The following is a 19,290-nucleotide window of genomic DNA, read 5'->3' as shown; positions in this document are numbered from 1 at the left end:
AAAACTGCTAGTGTCGTTTATTTTAGCCTTCCTGTCTTGAATAACACTTTTTGTCGCCTGAAGAATAACAAACGAATGTCCAGGCTGATTAAATTAATGGCCTTATACAAGAAATCAAAGCTAACATGAACCTGAGTAAGCTATCGATAGCTGGCTAGACTCCAAACTAACATTCATTATGATAGCTGTGTTGTTATCCGCCACCCACAAATTAGGCTACATATCGGTAACTTTACAGCATGATAGTGGGCTCACAGAAAGTGGGACTGATATTCGTAACTCTTGACTTACCTCCTGAAATGTTTTTTCTTGCGATCTTAAATCCGAACTTGCTTAGGTCTTGCTGTCCACTCCGCTTGGCCATGATGCTGCAATCCGCTGCTGTCACTGATGCTGAATGAAATAAAAAATAACGGAACCCCAACTGAATGTCACCTCCTCAAACGCTTCGCTTGCGCGTGCCCTCTCTCGTGGTAGCTTATTGTATGCTCAGTTTCAGCAAAGCTACGTGGAATGGCATTTCTAATTCCAATGTTAAATAGAAGTAATGTCCACATTTATTGATAAAATTGCTCAAGGGAAGGGAGGGGGGATGCCCGTTTTAGAGGGGGGATGATTTTGACCATTTTTTATTCCAGGGGGGATGGCATCCCCCCTCAACTCGAGTACAGGTCTTGACAACCACGCAATATTCTCATCTCATTATCTCTAGCCGCTTTATCCTTCTACAGGGTCGCAGGCAAGCTGGAGCCTATCCCAGCTGACTACGGGCGAAAGGCGGGGTACACCCAAGACAAGTCGCCAGGTCATCACAGGGCTGACACATAGACACAGACAACCGTTCACACTCACATTCACACCTACGGTCAATTTAGAGTCACCAGTTAACCTAACCTGCATGTCTTTGGACTGTGGGGGAAACCGGAGCACCCGGAGGAAACCCACGCGGACACGGGGAGAACATGCAAACTCCACACAGAAAGGCCCTCGCCGGCCCCGGGGCTCGAACCCAGGACCTTCTTGCTGTGAGGCGACAGCGCTAACCACTACACCGCCGTGCCGCCCCACCACGCAATATTGTATACCATATTCAGTGCTCATTCTCCATTAGGTAGAGTGATGTAATACACAGGATAAGCGATATGCTAACAGCACTGCATGCTATCAAACCAAATGAATGAAACCTGCTAGAAGGGAATAGAACACGTTTTTATTCCATCGAAAAAGTGTCCTGTATGTATAATAATATACTGTAGATAACGAAATCACTTCCATTGCAAGGGCCTCATTTATCAAGCTGGATATGAACAGGTTTATGGGTAAATCATTGGTATGGAATAGTTTACAGGAAAAATTTGCCATTTATGAAAATCCCATAAATTTGGAAATAAAAAATGTGTATGTTCTGCTTCTGTGCCTGTGTGTGTAAATTTATGCACAAGAAGACTAACCTTACCTTGATGGTCTTCAAATAATAATATAATTTGCTATGACTTACTGCATTTTTGTTAAATTAAGATGAAACGCTGGCGTATAAAACAAGCATGGGCCAGTCTGTGCATATTGGACGAGTTAGCACATGATGCCATTAGGACACAAAGGATATTTAGAGATGGGTATGTTTTGTTTTGTTTTATCCCCCCTTGGCATCAGGTCAATTTTAAAAAGCTTTCTCATTGTTTGGCCCCAGATAGCAGAGAAGCTCTATTAGCTGTATTGCTTGATTAGTAGTATTGCCTGTTTCTTTTGACCTCACTGGATGGACGATACCAAACTCATCCCTGTCATTTTTCTCCATATTTTGTCCTGCTGTGACTCTGCTGCTAAACAATCCTCAATAAATAAATGACCAAGTATAATATTTTTTGTCTCATTTGTTTAAGTGGGTTCACTTTAGCTACTTTTAGGACTTGTGTGAAAAACTGATGATGTTTTAGGTCATATTTTGTGGAGTTTGCATGTTCTCCCCGTGTCTGCGTGGGTTTCCTCCGGGTGCTCCGGTTTCTCCCACAATCCAAAGACATGCAGTTACAGTGGTGCTTGAAAGTTTGTGAACCCTTTAGAATTTTCTATATTTCTGCATAAATAGGACCTAAAACATCATCAGATTTTCACACAAGTCCTAAAAGTAGATAAAGAGAACCCTGTTAAACAAATGAGACAAAAATATTATACTTGGTCCTTTATTTATTGAGGAAAATGATCCAATATTACATATGTGAGTGGCAAAAGTATGTGAACCTCTAGGATTAGCAGTTAATTTGAAGGTGAAATTAGAGTCAGGTGTTTTCAATCAATGGGATGACAATCAGGTGTGAGTGGGCACCCTGTTTTATTTAAAGAACAGGGATCTATCAAAGTCTGATCTTCATAACACATGTTTGTGGAAGTGGATCATGGCACGAACAAAGGAGATTTCTGAGGACCTCAGAAAAAGCGCTGTTGATGCTCATCAGGCTGGAAAAGGTTACAAAACCATCTCTAAAGAGTTTGGAATCCACCAATCCACAGTCAGACAGATTGTGTACAAATGGAGGAAATTCAAGACCATTGTTACCCTCCCCAGGAGTGGTCGGCCAACAAAGATCACTCCAAGAGCAAGGCATGTAATAGTCGGCGAGGTCACAAAGGACCCCAGGGTAACTTCTAAGCAACTGAAGGCCTCTCTCACATTGGCTAATGTTAATGTTCATGAGTCCACCATCAGGAGAACACTGAACAACAATGGTGTGCATGGCAGGGTTCCAAGGAGAAAGCCACTGCTCTCCAAAAAGAACATTGCTGCTCATCTACAGTTTGCTAAAGATCATGTGGACAAGCCAGAAGGTTACTGGAAAAATCTTTTGTGGATGGATGAGACCAAAATAGAACTTTTTGGTTTAAATGAGAAGCGTTTTGTTTGGTGAAAGGAAAACACTGCACTCCAGCATAAGAACCTTATCCCATCTGTGAAATATGGTGGTGGTAGTATCATGGTTTGGGCCTGTTTTGGTGCATCTGGGCCAGGACGGCTTGCCATCATTGATGGAGCAATGAATTCCGAATTATACCAGCGAATTCTAAAGGAAAATGTCAGGACATCTGTCCATGAACTGAATCTCAAGAGAAGGTGGGTCATGCAGCAAGACAACGACCCTAAGCACACAAGTCGTTCTACCAAAGAATGGTTAAAGAAGAATAAAGTTAATCTTTTGGAATGGCCAAGTCAAAGTCCTGACCTTAATCCAATGGAAATGTTTTGGAAGGACCTGAAGCGAGCAGTTCATGTGAGGAAACCCACCAACATCCCAGAGTTGAAGCTGTTCTGTACAGAGGAATGGGCTAAAATTCCTCCAAGCCGGTGTGCAGGACTGATCAACAGTTACCGCAAACGTTTAGTTGCAGTTATTGCTGCACAAGGGGGTCACACCAGATACTGAAAGCAAAGGTTCACATATTTTTGCCACTCACAGATATGCAATATTGGATCATTTTCCTCAATAAATAAATTACCAAGTATAATATTTTTGTCTCATTTGTTTAACTGGATTCTGTTTATCTACTTTTAGGACTTGTGTGAAAATCTGATGATGTTTTAGGTCATATTTATGCAGAAATATAGAAAATTCTAAAGGGTTCACAAACTTTCAAGCACCACTGTAAGCCTCGGTCACAACCGGCCATACGTGCTCCTACGGCCGGTCTACATGCAAAAAACGCAAGAAACGCACGGAGGGCGCACATGTGACGTGCTGATTTTCGAGCCGTAGACTGGCCGCAGACCGGCCGCAGAGGTTCTTTGTCATGTCAAACAAACTCTATGGGTGCTTACGTTTTTTTTCAGGTTGCAAGACAAACTCACGGCCAACGTGCGTCTTTCTCCACGAGCAAAAAAAACGCAGCGATTTGGGAAACGCCAAAAATCGCATGGCCAAAAAATCGTACGTCCGGTTGTGACCTAGGCTTTAGGTTGACGTGGGGCGCCCTTGGGCTGAGGTGCCCTTGAGCAAGGTACCGAACCCCTGACTGCTCCCCAGGCGCTCTGGTGTGGCTGCCCGCTGCTCTGGGTGTGTGCGCGTGTGTTCACTGCTTCAGATGGGTTAAATGCAGAGGATGAATTTCACTGTGCTTGAAGTGTGCATGTGACAAAGGTTTCTTCTTCTTCTTCTTCAAATATAGAAAATTCTAAAGGGTTCACAAACTTTCAAGCACCACTGTATACTGCTGCATCATAATGGTGCTTACATTGTACAATGGCAATTATAATTATTTATCGCATTTATTCTAACAAATTGGGGACAGAAACATTAGTTGTATTGTTCGTTATTCTCTGATTTAAATTCCAAACGAGCACAGGGTTTCCTTCACAGCGTAAACACGTGTTCCAAATGTGTCAATAATTGAATTGAAATAAGATTTTTATTAAGTGTAAATATAAACACATCTAACTGTATCTTGTGATTTAATACACGAGTAAATAGATACTGATTTCCCATTTAAGCCTATTTTCTAACATTAGCAATTAATTATTTAGCACTCCCTCACTAATATCACAGTATTTAATTAATTAAAGGAGTTCAAATATTTTGATCATGTTAAATACAGGGCGTTTCAAAAAATTTGATATCATTTCACAATCTAATAACTTTGTCAATTCTTATTCAAATTTTAACAGCCTGTGTGGAAACAGTTCAAAATTTTACGTTTAATGTTTTTTGTTTTGTTTTTATCTTTTTAGGTATAGAAATGCCATTCACTGGAAAAGAAAAGGCATTTTGTGTGTTAGAGTACGCTCGAACACAGTTGAACAAGACTCTGCAGCGTGCATTTATGAGAGAATTCTATAAAAATGCACTGTTACCAGAAAACACTATTACCAAAGACATGCTGCAGCGGGTTTGGCAGGAGCTGGACTACCGACTTGACGTGCACCGTGTCTCAGGCAGCACGGATATTGAAAACTTGTGAAATTGTTCATGGAATCCACGTACCTTTGAATTTCTGATTCAAATTTTGAGGAATAAATCTGATATTGCTCAACATTAAGCCTATTCAGTTTCATTTGCCTGGACTATGTAGTTTCTGGGATATCTCATCTCATCTCATCTCATTATCTCTAGCCGCTTTATCCTGTTCTACAGGGTCGCAGGCAAGCTGGAGCCTATCCCAGCTGACTTTGGGCGAAAGGCGGGGTACACCCTGGACAAGTCGCCAGGTCATCACAGGGCTGACACATAGACACAGACAACCATTCACACCCACATTCACACCTACGGTCAATTTAGAGTCACCAGTTAACCTAACCTGCATGTCTTTGGACTGTGGGGGAAACCGGAGCACCCGGAGGAAACCCACGCGGACACAGGGAGAACATGCAAACTCCGCACAGAAAGGCCCTCGCCGGCCACGGGGCTCGAACCCGGACCTTCTTGCTGTGAGGCAACAGCGCTAACCACTACACCACCGTGCCGCCCAGTTTCTGGGATATTTACATCTCAAATCATATCAAATTTTTTTGAAACACCCTGTATACAGAAGATCTTACACACTGGCATGAAGATATGAAGTTTATCTTCTTGTGGTCAAACTGTAGAAGATAAACTTCATATCTTCACGCCAGTGTGTAATATTCTTTACATTATATGGACACATAAAAAAATGCAAGTTAATCAAAATAATTTTAAACCAGTTCACCATTTTGACAATGCACATCTAGTCAGTGGGAAAACACTGGGAGTGACGTCATTAGAGTGAAATATCAGGAATTATTATACATACAGGACACTTTTTCGATGGAATAAAAACGTGTTCTATTCCCTTCTAGCAGATTTCATTCATTTGGTTTAATAGCATGCAATATTGTTAGCATATCGTTTATCCTACGTGCATTACGTCACTCTACCTAATGGAGAATGAGCATTGAGTATGGTTTACGATATTGCATGGTTGTCAAGACAACATGACGTCACACGTCAGAGATGTAAAACTTTTGTGCTAGCGAGTGACTGTGACAATTTGTAAACAAACATGGCCACCAGGTTTGCTTCATTAAATACGGAAGATTGTGAGAGAATTTTGAAAAAGAAAGACGCGTTGAACACCCAAAAGGAATGTGTACGAGTATGTATAATAATAATAATAATAATAATAATAATAATAATGGCTTTTTTCATGGTATATCAGATATATTCAATTTATGGAATGAAATATATCTGATATACCATTCAATGCCAGCCAATATTATTTAAATATGTCACTCAGAGCTGCGTTGTATTTCATATGAAAAATGTGAGTTTTCCAACACGAGAAAATAAACTTCATATTTTCAAGCCAATGCATGATTTTCTTTTTATTGTATAGACATATTCATAAAGAAAAAGTCCCCAAATTTATCAAAACAATTAATCGATTTCCTCACGAGTGGCATATCGAGATTTATGTCACAGTTTTGGTTCTCCATGTCCCAGATGGAGTGCGTATGAAAATATGAGTGGTGGATTTCCCAGTAAAACACTCATGTCCATATAATGTAAATAAATACATCAAAAAACCCATACAATTATACAGTGGGGCAAAAAAGTATTTAGTCAGCCACCAATTGTGCAAGTTCTCCCACTTAAAAAGATGAGAGAGGCCTGTAATTTTCATCATAGGTACACTTCAACTATGAGAGACAGAATGGGGGTAAAGAATCCAGGAAATCACATTGTAGGGTTTTTAATTAATTAATTGGTAAATTCCTCAGTAAAATAAGTATTTGGTCACCTACAAACAAGCAAGATTTCTGGCTCTCACAGACCTGTAACTTCTTCTTTAAGAGGCTCCTCTGTCCTCCACTCGTTACTTGTATTAATGGCACCTGTTTGAACTCGTTATCAGTATAAAAGACACCTGTCCACAACCTCAAACAGTCACACTCCAAACTCCACTATGGCCAAGACCAAAGAGCTGTCAAAGGACACCAGAAACAAAATTGTAGACCTGCACCAGGCTGGGAAGACTGAATCTGCAATAGGTAAGCAGCTTGGTGTGAAGAAATCAACTGTGGGAGCTATTATTAGAAAATGGAAGACATACAAGACCACTGATAATCTCCCTCGATCTGGTGCTCCACGCAAGATCTCACCCCGTGGGGTCAAAATGATCACAAGAACGGTGAGCAAAAATCCCAGAACCACACGGGGGGACAATACTGAGGAGAAAGAATACTGAGTTGCATCCAAAGAACACCATACCTACTGTGAAGCATGGGGGTGGAAACATCATGCTTTGGGGCTGTTTTTCTGCAAAGGGACCAGATCGACTGATCCGTGTAAAGGAAAGAATGAATGGGGCCATGTATCGTGAGATTTTGAGTGAAAACCTCCTTCCATCAGCAAGGGCATTGAAGATGAAACGTGGCTGGGTCTTTCAGCATGACAATGATCCCAGACACACCGCCCGGGCAACGAAGGAGTGGCTTCGTAAGAAGCATTTCAAGGTCCTGGAGTGGCCTAGCCAGTCTCCAGATCTCAACCCCATAGAAAATCTTTGGAGGGAGTTGAAAGTCCGTGTTGCCCAGCGACAGCCCCAAAACATCACTGCTCTAGAGGAGATCTGCATGGAGGAATGGGCCAAAATACCAGCAACAGTGTGTGAAAACCTTGTGAAGACTTACAGAAAACGTTTGACCTCTGTCATTGCCAACAAAGGGTATATAACAAAGTATTGAGATGAACTTTTGTTATTGACCAAATATTTATTTTCCACCATAATTTGCAAATACATTCTTTAAAAATCAGACAATGTGATTTTCTGGATTTTTTTTCTCATTTTGTCTCTCATAGTTGAGGTACACCTATGATGCAAATTACAGGCCTCTCTCATCTTTTTAAGTGGGAGAACGCACAATTGGTGACTGACTAAATACTTTTTTGCCCCACTGTACCGTATATTAATGTTTAACAACAACTTGCTCAGACGGAGTATTTTCTTTTCCTGAATAAGTTTCAACTGATAACTGTATATAAGAAAAAAAAATCAAATACACAAAAACAGTTGCAGGCGGAGTCAGACCTACAGACCCTTCTGTATAAATCCTCACAAAGGGTCCCTTTGGGTAACACACTTCTTGTAGTGCTTACAAAACAGTGATGAGATTTCTTGCACTTTTTCTCTCTGGCAGTTGGCCAAACTAGCAATGAGCTGCCAGTAGCGATCAAAGTTAGCATGAAGGAGTGATTTTGTGTTGGTGGTGAGGGCAGGGGAGTTGAACATTTAGAGCTACAACAAAATATGAAAAAATACTGAGGTGAAAATCCAGTATGAAAATAAGTTTAAAATACAATATTAACCACAAGGCCAGAATGGAAAAGTTTGAAAAGTCTGGAATGGTATATAGAGAGGACGTTGACCGAGGCAAAGAAGACTCCAAACAACACAGCTTGAGTCGATTTTTGGAGTTTGAAAATGAACTAGTAAATAGCACGCACAAGCTTTCTGGCTTGTATCAGGGATGTTAAACCATAGCATGGTTGCCTCTGTCAGAAGGTTAAACCTTGGATATGCACTAGATGAATCATTCAGCAAGATATTGAGGAGGAAAGGACAGTCCAAGTGAACTAAATGTTCAATGTGGAAGAATGGAAACCCTTCTACCGGTACAGTTCTGTCTTTCCGGGCTTTCAGACTTTCCAAGAAAAGCCTAAGTTCTATCAAGACAAGTCTTCAGCAAATATTTCTTGTCAGGGTGCCGACATATTTTATTAAAGTTAGACAACATTCATTATATTTACACGTAACACTCTTATTGGTGGTTATTCCTGACTAATTCATTATTAATTCAGACCTGACATGAGGTGGAGAAACATCCTGGATGGAATGTCAGTCTAGCACTTGGACATGGAGAGGAAGTTGATATAAACTCCACAGAGACATGAACCTGAGGTCAGAATCAAACTCAGAAGCCTGGAGCTGTAAGCTGCCTGGTCATTTATTGTATAACTCGACACCTCACAGCTCCATGTCATCATAAAACATTGATTTCTTGATTATTGATTGGCACATTATTTTTTCAATGCTTCTTTGAGACACTGATGGCATTCAAATGGGTCATTTGCATTTGCTAGCTGTTTGACATCGCACGACCATTTAAAGCTAGACTGCCTTTCAGATTTTTCAAGTGTAGGTCATAAAAAGAATTTTCCCCAACACCCAATTATTTTTGTTTAGTGGACCGAAAGCTACTGAATTTGAATCAGACTTCCAATTTTATTAGTTTTTTTTTAATAGAACAATTAATGAATTTAAGGCCACATGGCCCTAAATTCTCCGCTATTTTTTCCTGCTTCACCATGACCCAATTCAAGATACTACATCATGCATCACGCACTGGGCTTTCCCCATTCGCGCAAGGCATTGTGAGAAAAATGAAGGACGTGAGTGTGCGAATGAAACGTGAAAGACCGACTACAGTAACGGAAAGCGAGAAGAAAAGGCGTTATGTTATAAATGAAGGAAAGGAAACGCAGGACCAAATTAATAAATATCGGCGCTCAGCGAGCACCTCGGCATGATCAGCTGTTCATTCTGAGACAGAATGATGTCAAAGGTAAACCAGTGCATTCGCATGCACACGGAGTTCCTGTGTCTGCTTGACTGCGCGAAGCGAGCAATTTCGTGCACATTATTTGCTCAGGAATCCCCTCAAATTAAATAACTTCCCAGCCACAGAATGGCCTGATATTTTGTGAGATATTACAGAAACAAGCATATATCACAATATTTCAGAAGGAATCAAAAAATTTGACTGATTTTATGAAATCGAAAGGCCATATAGCTTTAATACGACCATGGGGGATGATATAACACATCCTGTAAATATAATTGAGCCCTATCACTCCACAGACACATAATATGGCTCCCTCCAGTGGGTCTAACTGATATGACACGGTCGCTGTGGTTTTAATAGAATGCATGTAGGTGTACATGATGTGCTGCAGTATCTTGCATTTATATTTGAAATTTAGCTATATAAATCGATAATCTTTGGGGAAAAAGATTGTATGAGCAAATACTTTCAATAAGCAAATACTTAAGAGTCTTCTATTGGACAATTACTGCAGCTGGCAACAATTATTTTAACTCGAGCCTTAGCAACATTCTCATCTCATCTCATTATCTCTAGCCGCTTTATCCTTCTACAGGGTCGCAGGCAAGCTGGAGCCTATCCCAGCTGACTATGGGCGAAAGGTGGGGTACACCCTGGACAAGTCGCCAGGTCATCACAGGGCCGACACACAGACAACCATTCACACTCACATTCACACCTACGGTCAATTTAGAGTCACCAGTTAACCTAACCTGCATGTCTTTGGACTGTGGGGGAAACCGGAGCACCCGGAGGAAACCCACGCGGACACGGGGAGAACATGCAAACTCCACACAGAAAGGCCCTCGCCGGCCACAGGGCTCGAACCCGGACCTTCTTGCTGTGAGGCGACAGCACTAACCACTACACCACCGTGCCGCCGCCTTAGCAACATTATGGGGCAAAAAAAAAAAAATGAAGTCAGCTGATCACCTGAATGTACTGAATTACCAGGTTATCATCACATCAATGGATTTTTCTTCCCTGATGGCACGGGAATAAAATTAGGGCTCAAATTGTGAAAGAGTGGTTCAGGGAGCACAAGGAATCATTTTCACACATTGGCCACTAAAGAGTTCTGATCTTAACCACACTGAAAGTCTTTGGGATGTGCTGGAGAATAGTTTATGGAGTGGTTCGACTATCCCAGAAATAACTGGTTGTCGAACAATGCCATGGTGAATGCATACCATAATCAAAGCTAAAGGTTCCTTTATATGGAAGCTTTATATGGACACATTCACAAAAAAATACACAAGTTAATCAAAAGAATTTTAATTTTGAACTGGCTCGCCATTTTGGCAACACACATCTAGTCATTGGGAAAACACCGGGAGTGACATCATCGGAGTGAAATATTGAGAAATATGTCACTCAGATCCACAATGTATTTCATATGAAAAATACGAGTTTTTCAACACGAGAAGATAAACTTCAGATCTTCAAGCCAACATGTGATTTTCTTTTTATTATAGAGACACCTTCACAAACAAAACGCACACAAATTTATCAAAACAATTAATCGATTTCCTTACGAGTGACATATAAAGATTTATGTCATGGTTTTGGTTCTCCATGTCCCTGATTTAGCTCGTATGAAAAATACAAGTGGTGGATTTTCCAGTAAAAGACTCATGTCTATATATATATATGTATGTGTGTGTGTGTGTGTTGTGCCATAGGGTTTTTATACCAGATGCTCTGTTTACAGAATGCGCAGAAATTGAAAAGCATGCGATATTTTGCATAGTTTTCGCTGGTTGATCCAGTAAGGGCCTCTGCATGCTCTTGCGACAAGGCTTTCGCAGATAGCTTTTCGCAGACAGTTGTAATTTATCGTTGAGCGGGGAGTAATAGGCGTGCGCGATGTTATTCACCACCACAACGCAAGGGGGCACGAAGTCGCGAAATCGCTAGGAGTAGTTGGTGGGTGTGGTTAGTGGAGTGTTTATCCTCCGGTTACTTATAATGACTAGAACTGGAGTCGTATAGATGTACGTACTTCCTCACTTCCTCGATCAACCGCTCTTCGTGCTGCTCCATCTTCGCTCGTGTTTTTAAAAATGGCGGTCGTGAAAACAAACCAAACCAGGAAAGTAGGGAAGCGGAAGTGCGTGTACAGCGGATGTAGAGTGGACCAATCAGAGCCCTCTTGTCTGCGACGCTGTCTGCGAGGCTTCTGCGGTGGTCACAATTTTTGGGAGGTGCGCGCAGAGCGTCTGCGAAGGTGGGGGGGCTACGCAGACACCATCTGCGAGGACTGCATTGTCAGCATAAATTGGCCTTAACCATCAACAAATAATCACCTCAATAGCACCCCTACAGGATACAGTTGCCACTTTTAACATCATCCACAACTGTATTGGACTGAAGCTGGTTCTAGAGGACTTGAGACAGGGACTCGTTTTAAATGACTACCGTGTAGTTACTGTCCAGAACCAGGAATGAGTCAACACTTGACAGCGTCCATTCACTGTCCATGTACTGACTGATTTGGAGTCCTGGTCTCCATGGTTTCAACACTGCATGTTCAGAGGTTAGAACGAATAAAAACACATTTTATGACTGACTATCTTGTATCAACAACAGTTCTAGCTTTGTTGGTGAAATTATGTACAGGTTAAAGTTGGTCCCATGTTAGAAACAGATTATTGGCGACTAATATTCTGACATAATTGGCACAGTGCCAAAAATGAATTTGGCATGGTGCTAACCAAACAGTGAGGCATCAAATTAAATTATCTATAGCTGTTTTGGGCAGCACGGTGGTGTAGTGGTTAGCGCTGTCGCCTCACAGCAAGAAGGTCCTGGGTTCGAGCCCCGTGGCCGGTGAGGGCCTTTCTGTGTGGAGTTTGCATGTTCTCCCTGTGTCCGCGTGGGTTTCCTCCGAGTGCTCCGGTTTCCCCCACAGTCCAAAGACATGCAGGTTAGGTTAACTGGTGGCTCTAAATTGACCGTAGGTGTGAATGTGAGTGTGAATAGTTGTCTGTGTCTATGTGTCAGCCCTGTGATGACCTGGCGACTTGTCCAGGGTGTACCCCGCCTTTCGCCCGTAGTCAGCTGGGATAGGCTCCAGCTTGCCTGTGACCCTGTAGGACAGGAGATAATGAGATGAGATAAGATAGCTGTTTTGCAAAATCATAGTAAAAGTCATGTCATTCTGGTCCAAAAATACACTTTAGCCCTAGTGTTTCTGTGAAGGTTCTCAGTCATCCAGGTCATCGTAAACCGTAGATGCTAAAGAAGGCAACTGGAATTGCTTGAAATTCTTGAGGATGTTTCACCTCTTATCCGAAAGGCTTCTTCAGTTCTGTCTGACTGAACCCTAAGGAGAGTCGTTGAGGTCACATGGGTCGTTGAGTCATCCTGTAGGTGTAGGTCAATGGAGGCCAGGTGTGATCTACACCTACAGGGTGGCCCTCAGTGGCCTAGACCTACAGGATGACTCAACGACCCATGTGACCTCAACGACTCTCCTTAGGGTTGCTTTTGGTCCACTAGAGGATAAATACCTGGAACTCCCCACTAGTCAGACAGAATTGAAGAAGCCTTTCAGATGAGAGGTGAAACGTCTTCAAGAATTTCAAGCAAGTCCAGTTGCCTTCTTTAGCATCTATGGTTTACTTTAGCCCTAGCTGAAACATCATGTACACTTTAAAGGCTTTCTGCCTGGAAAATGGACCATTTTGGGTTGCAGGCACATGAGTTTATATCAGATTTACAGTAATTCCCTTGATCCAATTTCACTTCAGTTTGTATTTCCTGCATACGGAGGCTTGGTAGTGTAATGCAGCAGGTATAACTCCATCCATCCATCCATCCATCCATCCATCCATCCATCCATCCATCCATCCATCCATCCATCCATCCATCCATCCATTATCTGTAGCCACTTATCCTGTTCTACAGGGTCACAGGCAAGCTGGAGCCTATCCCAGCTGACTATGGGCGAAAGGCGGGGTACACCCTGGACAAGTCGCCAGGTCATCGCAGTGCTGACACAGAGACAAACAACCATTCACACTCACATTCACACCTACAGTCAATTTAGGTGGTGTTTACATTAGACCGTATCCGTCTCGTTTTCGTCGCGGATGCACTGTCTGTTCACATTAAAACGCTGGAAAATGACTCCACAGGCGGAACAACTTGAATCCGCCAGGGCCCACGTATTCAACCCAGTTCGTATCTGATCCGGTGCTGTGTAAACATTGAGATACGAGGAAACGCAGTGCTGAGCTCTAGCTGACGTCGTCATTGGACAACGTCACTGTGACATCCACCTTCCTGATTCGCTGGCGTTGTTCATGCCACGTTGGTCATGTGACGCGACTGCTGAAAAATGGCGCGGACTTCACTTCCTGCTATTGTTTCCGCCTTGTATCACCTTTTTGTTTTTCATTAAAGAGTATAAAAAGTATGAATATAATGCTTTGCTTTGTCATTCTTAATGTTGTTCATGGTAAGATGCAAATACTGCCCATTGTGTAGTTATGATTGTCTTTAGGCTTGCCATCCTTCCACTTGCAAGTGATGAGTGACTTGCACATGCCCGATATGCACTGGGATCACACACACAGTGGCTCAGTCCCGAATCACTGGAGGAACGCTCTGTGAGCTGCGCAGGGCCGGTGTGCGCACCCTCCAGAGGGCACTCGCTGTTCAGGGCGGAGTGATTTGGAGCGTAGCCGCTGAGGAGGAAGCGCTGAGCCGCACTGACACATTTCAACTTACGTGCCGTCTAATTAGTCATGTGATTAGCGTATCCATGTATTGGCGTTGCTGTGTGCATGCGAATCGTTTTAAAAACGTTAATCTGATGATCCGCTGATACGGTCTAATGTAAACACCACCTTAGAGTCACCAGTTAACCTAACCTGCATGTCTTTGGACCGTGGGGGAAACCAGAGCACCTGGAGGAAACCCACGCAGACACGGGGAGAACATGCAAACTCCGCACAGAAAGGCCTCACCGGCCACGGGGCTCAAACCCAGGACCTTCTTGCTGTGAGGTGACAGTGTTAACCACTACACCACTGAATGAAGGGTGCCAATAATTATGAAGCTAACAGTACATTTTAAAAAAGAATGCTTTAAGCCATTATATGTTGTATTTCTATTTGCACTCTACCTAAAAGTATGAAATAACTGTAATAGATGATTTTGTTGTAAACTATAGCCATTAAAAACATAAAATGGGAACAGTGCTTCTTTTGTTTTGTTTTTTTACACATTACAATCATGGAATAATCTGAATTGTGGACACATATTACATTAAAAATATTCAGTGGTGGTGTAAAAAAAGGGGGTAAACATTTTTGTCTTGTCAAATTTCTCATGTACTGATTTGAAAATGAGTTTGATAAACTGCATATTAAACAGATAAGATCGTCGCTCAGAAGATTATCTGGAAGAAAGCATTAGAGTGAGAGCGAGAGATCGAGGTAAAGATATGATGTGGGTTGATATTCATGTTCGTGCAGAGCTACTTTTAGGATCAAGAATCCACATAATTCCCTTTCTCTCCTATCGACTATCCTGACAACGAACTAAACATCATCTCTTGGGCAAATACAGATTAGTTACTGATGGAAAAAGTAAAGTGGTGCGGGTTGTTTCAGAAGTCAGCTGGAAATGCATTGTTCGAATCTCTCTACACGATCCATGATACCGTATTTTCATCTCATCTCATTATCTCTAGCCGCTTTTTCCTGTTCTACAGGGTCGCAGGCAAACTGGAGCCTATCCCAGCTGACTACGGGCGAAAGGCGGGGTACACCCTGGACAAGTCGCCAGGTCATCACAGGGCTGACACATAGACACAGACAACCATTCACACTCACATTCACACCTACGGTCAATTTAGAGTCACCAGTTAACCTAACCTGCATGTCTTTGGACTGTGGGGGAAACCGGAGCACCCGGAGGAAACCCACGCGGACACGGGGAGAACATGCAAACTCCGCACAGAAAGGCCCTCGCCGGCCACGGGGCTCAAACCCGGACCTTCTTGCTGTGAGGCGACAGTGCTAACCACTACACCACCGTGCCGCCCCAGTATTTTTCATGTAATAATAATATTTTTCTCATTACAGTGTAATGTTTTCAAGTAATAACATGACTTTTTACGTCACAGTGTGATTTTTTTTCTTGTTATAATGAAATATTGATGAGAATTTATTTATTTATTTTTATTTTTTATGTACGGCAGCACAGAGTGTCTGTAAGTATTAAATCACTGCATTTTACAGTGTGGCTTTGTGAAAAAAAAAAGCGGGGAAGATATGTTTTGGGTTGCTTTACAGCGGGACTCAGGAACCTTTAAAACCATTTATTGGATCCAGACAGCACCTTTGCTTTGGAAGGCCGTGTAAATACTGATTAAGGATACACAGATACTGAAGATATATACAACCAGTCCTCAGGTAGTGACAGAGCCAAGATATACGACGTGCCATCTGTGGTCCGTAGAAAGGAGAAAAATACACTTGGCCACATTCCCAAGAACTGGTACAGAAGCCTTGTGGTCTCTCTCTCTCTCTCTCTCTCTCTCTCTCTCTCTGTGTGATGGAAAAATATTATGTGCCATAATAAATTCCCATAGTGAATAGTAAAGAGAGGTCAAGTATTGGGCATACCTAACAACCTGTGTTCCCCCCCCCCCCCCCCCAAATCTGTCCCTCTGAGTTACATGTCGGTCCTGGGATCGAGATGCTGACCTTTTCTGCTCCTCGGACTTGCCTGATCCATCCTGGTGCCCTGTGTCTGGTTGGAGTCTCATCGCATCGCTCCTGTGGAGGGTGGCCCCATGTGGACGGGGGTCGCGCCTGGAGGACGCTCTGGACTCTTGCAGTGGTGCTTTTGTGGCTGGGGACTGCAGTTGACTTGCTGACTTTAGGGCTGCAGTTGACTTGCTGACTTTGGGACGACGGTCGTCGTGAATGGTTTTGCACTCGGGTTTCCGTCGGTGGGGGGTTTATAGCATCAACGAAGCTGACTTTATGTTAGGACTGTTAATGTTATAGTCATGTTGTCTGTTGTTGCCTAAATGAGGATGGGTTCCCTTTTGAGTCTGGTTCCTCTTGAGGTTTCTTCCTCATGTTGTCTGAAGGAGTTTTTCCTTTTTGCCACAGGCTTGCTCATTGGGGATAGAGTAGGGATAAAATTAGCTCATATTTTAAGTCGTTCAAATTCTGTAAAGCTGCTTTGCGACAATGTTTATTGTTAAAAGCGCTATACAAATAAACTTGACTTGACTTGACGAAGTGTGTGTGTGTGTGTGTGTGTGTGTGTGTGTGTGTGTGTGTGTGTGTGTGTGTGTGTGTGTGCGCGGAGACCTCAACCATGCTGGAGTGTGTAGTAAAAGACACAATCAGTGGTCAAGTTTATACAATATTGCACACATAATACTGCATAAAACATGTTATTCACTTTAATATGACCAATATTTTACTATAACAGCACAACATGGACTGGTTTATTCCTTCTTGCAAATGACATCAATTGCAGCATGAAGCTGCAATTCCTTAAGTACTTATTATAAATAAAAAAATAAATAAGTAAATAGCTAGCTTTTATGAATAGCCATATGAAATCACCGGAGAGCACCTGACTGACCATCTCTGATTTACTTCATACTTTCATACTAATATTATTATTCCCAGTAAACACGGTTCAAAATTTCAGCCTTGTATCTTTATTAATTTTTGCGATATTAGGGCTTTAAAAATGGGCTGTGACACTGATTTTACTGTAAAAACGAGTGGTACAGAAAAGATGCTAAGTTCAATAAGTTATTACTTTTGAACTATTCATGCTAGATGCATGAAATTTTCAGGAGTTGTTCTTAGGTGCTAGATTTCTTTAACTGCTATAAAAGAAGAGCCACAGTTGTATATTTGTCAGTTTATAGCTTGCTGAACACTGTAAAAATAAGTAAATAAATAAATAAATAAATAAATAAACGTTTGTGCTTTGGAGCAGTTTTGGCCCTCTACATTGAAGCACATCAGATCTTTCAAATTTTGGTATTTATTTCTCATGTAATAATACTATTTTAGTGACTAAGTATTTTTCTAAAAGAAATAATTTTATGATTTATGAGGCATTAAAAATGAAAAAAAAAAAATCATTCCACACCTATATTTCAAACCCCTGGCAAAAAGTATGGAATCACCAGTCTTGGATGAGCACTCATTCAGACGTTTTATTCTGTAGAACAAACTGAGATCACAAACATGATACAATAATAAAGTCATTCCAAAGTGCAACTTCTTGGCCTTCAGAAACACTAAAATAAATGAAGAAAATACATTGTGATAGTCAGCAAATGTTTCTTTTATAGACCAAGCACAGGGAAAAAAAATATGGAATCACTCAATTCTGAGGAAAAAAATATGGAATCACTCAATTTTCAGGTAGAAAATAAGGACTCACCCAGTCAATTTCCTTTCCCTAAATTGACACCTGCCTCAGCTATCACACCTTGGAGGGCTGCTGGACCAAGTGGATTGGCAAGAATCATGGCTCCAACAAGAGAGATGTCTCTTGAAACAAAAGAGAGGATTGTCAAACTTCTTAAAGAAGGTAACTCTTCATGCATGGTTGCCAAAGATGTGGGCTGTTCACAGTCAGCTGTATCTAAGATATGGACCAAGTACAAACAGCATGGGAAGGTTTTTAAAGCCAAGCGTACTGGTAGACCAAGGAATACATCAAAGCGTCAAGACAAAAAACTTAAGGCAAAACCGAAAAAGTACAACAAAACAAATGAAGCATAAATGGGAGGAAGCTGGAGTCAATGTACAAGTATGTGACCGAACCGTGAGAAATCGCCTAAAGGAAATGGGATTTTCATATAGGAAAGCTAAAAGAAAACCATCATTGACACCTAAACAGAAAAGAACAAGACTACAATGGGCTAAGGAGAAGCAATCATGGACTGTGGATGACTGGATGAAAGTTATCTTCAGTGATGAATCATGAATCTGCATTGGACAAGGTGATGATGCTGGAACTTTTGTTTGGTGCCGTTCCAGTGAGATTTATGAAAAGGACTGCCTGAAGAAAACATCCAAATTTCCACAATCCTTAATGATATGGGGCTGCATGTCAGGCAAAGGCACTGGGGAGATGGCTGTAGTTACTTCTTCAATAAATGCACAGGTTTACATTGACATTTTGGACAGTTTTCTTATCCCTTCAATTGAAAAGATGTTTGGGGATGATGAAATAATTTTCCAAGATGACAATGCATCGTGCCATAGGGCAAAAACTGTGAAAGCATTCCTTGGTGAAAGACACATCCAGTCAATGTCATGGCCTGCAAATAGTCCAGATCTCAACCCAATAGAAAACTTGTGGTGGAAATTGAAAAAAAATGGTCCACGACAAGGCTCCGGCCTGCAAAGCTGATCTGGCAACTGCAATCAAAGAGAGTTGGCACCAGATTGATGAAGAATACTGTTTGTCACTCATCAAGTCCATGCCTAAGAGACTGCAAGCCGTTATAAAAGCCAGAGGTGGTGCAACTAAGTACTAGTGATGTGTTTTGAATGTTCTTTTGTTTGTCTGTTTTTCATGATTCCATATTTTTTTCCTCAGAATTGAGTGATTCCATATTTTTTTCCCTGTGCTTTAAAAGTATAAAAGTAACATTTACTGACTTCCACAATGCTTTTTCT

The sequence above is a fragment of the Neoarius graeffei genome, chromosome 6, assembly GCF_027579695.1.
Source record: "Neoarius graeffei isolate fNeoGra1 chromosome 6, fNeoGra1.pri, whole genome shotgun sequence".
NCBI lineage: Eukaryota > Metazoa > Chordata > Actinopteri > Siluriformes > Ariidae > Neoarius > Neoarius graeffei.
The sequence above is the reverse complement of the archived record's forward strand: the minus strand, read 5'-3'. Positions refer to the sequence as shown.